At 32.5% G+C, this 1,988-nt stretch overlaps 1 protein-coding gene across 2 annotated transcripts in view; it reads left to right on the forward strand.

The window, feature by feature from the left end:
* The first annotated feature begins 1,542 nt into the window (after nucleotides 1-1,542).
* The window catches only part of LOC121303917 (interleukin-11 receptor subunit alpha-like), a 59,674-nt gene continuing 59,228 nt past the window's right edge, over nucleotides 1,543-1,988 (forward strand). Inside the window, exon 1 of one of the 2 annotated variants that reach the window (XM_041234788.1) lies at nucleotides 1,543-1,718. The gene's annotated coding sequence lies outside the window, so the exon portion shown is untranslated. The remainder of the gene's footprint in view (nucleotides 1,719-1,988) is intronic. The other variant, XM_041234782.1, reaches the window with a different exon arrangement.

The following is a 1,988-nucleotide window of genomic DNA, read 5'->3' on the forward strand; positions in this document are numbered from 1 at the left end:
AACTGTAAATACACTTTCATTACACTGTTTCCTCTCCGTTTTTTCAGACTTCTTTTTGTTACTTTCAATTTTTTCGGAATGTGTGTGTGTGTGTGTGTGTGTGTGTGTGTGTGTGTGTGTGTGTGTGTGTGTGTATATATATATAGAATATATAGATAATTATATATATATATATATATTATATATATATATGAGCACTGTCCATTCTGTCCCTCTTTGTTTCTCAGAATTAAAGGAAATCTGTTTGTATTTGTTTATTTTAAAAAACAATAACTGAATATACATTTTTAAAAAGATGCAAAACAGATTTAAAGATCAGTGTATTACTTTTCCTGAAAAACAGTTGGTTTACAACCTTGACTCTTCACACCTAACTGGCTCAGCCAAACTTTCAAGATAAATGCATAACTTAAAAGGTAAACCAAGTGGTGGCAAAATCCTTCAGTGGTCTTACCTTTTACTATTATTTTGTAATTTCTGAAATATAAACTAAAAACCTTTAAAGTAATTGTAAAGGAGCACAGAGTACACAAGTATACTATATATTTTTTATAGTATATAGTAAGACCATTTTAAGTAAGTTCACCTTTAAAATAATGCCACACATTCAAAGTGAATCCCAATTCCAAAGGCATTTTCCATTCCATTTGGAATGTAATACAGATTTGCAGCCAATGCCAAAAAGTTACATTGTTTAATTGTATGAACAGACTAAAATTCTCCAAAATAAACAACAATAATATTATTGTGCCGGTATTATTATTTTTTCCCCTAGCTTTCTTAAGACTGGCCTAGGGGAAAATCAAAGCTAGTTGTATATTGTTCAAAAGCCCTAACTCTGAATCAGAGGCGAGTCACTCTTCTCAGTTTTCTTTTTCAACCACTGAGGCATGGTGGCTATACAGTGTAGCTGATTTTGTTTTTAAGCCTGGCTTTCTTGTTGACCTAAGATCATTCATAAAATGACATTGTTAACTTCTGTAACATGATATCACAGTCATGTCTATCATTTTAGGCCAGCGGCCCCAGGGGTTTACATTCCAAAGCGATCCCTGGCATTCAATATTTTGTACAATGCAGTTTTTTTGTTTGTTTGTTTTTTAAAAATCCAAATTAGGTTGTTTGAAGCCAGTTAAATAAACAGTTTGAAGGCATTCTTTTCGAGTAAAATTATACCTTGTGATGTCATTTTAGTTTTTGTTACAATACAGTTATACTGTATTAGTAGCTGCAGTAGTGTCTTGCACTTCTGTTACCTACCTAGACTAGAGGCAAGCTGTAAATTACTGTAATAGAATATCGAGTTAAAGCTTACTTTCTTTCTTGAAATGAATGCCACCAATTTTTTAATATTAAAATGAAAGGTGCATTTTTCAGATGTAAGATGCATTACTTTATAGACTAAATGGATATGTACGAATAGTTATTGGAAAACGGTTCCAGAGTTTTTCACGCCCGCATTTTTCCTTATCCAGTTCGTAGTGAACTTCTGTATTTTTTCCCCCTGGAAGCAGGAACTCTACTCTACTCCCCTTAATTGACAAGATGTCTCTCCAATGGCGCCAATAGGCGTCCCTGTTCACGTCTGAAAAGCAGTACTATACATCCTGCCCTGCTGATAAACAGATATCAGTGAACTAATCGAGCCTGGTAAAACGTAGCTGCACAAAACAGACGAAGATGGGGTTTATACATCGATAATACCCAGAGAAAATAAGGTAAGACATATGTGCTGTTGCTGTTAGAGTTTTGTGACTAAATGAAACAAAAAAAAAAAAGGATTTCTTAAACTACGAACAAAGTTAAACTTGACGGACTTTACCGATAGGTTTCATTTCTCTTCCCCAAAAAAAAAAAAAAAAGAACCAAATTAAAAAAAAAAAAAAAATAATAATAATAATAAAAAAACAACAAAAAACAATAACCTTACTCCAGACTACTACATCATTAAGATTGCTATTAGATATTCATAAATGTGATCTTTTAAA

The sequence above is a fragment of the Polyodon spathula genome, chromosome 2, assembly GCF_017654505.1.
Source record: "Polyodon spathula isolate WHYD16114869_AA chromosome 2, ASM1765450v1, whole genome shotgun sequence".
Lineage (NCBI taxonomy): Eukaryota > Metazoa > Chordata > Actinopteri > Acipenseriformes > Polyodontidae > Polyodon > Polyodon spathula.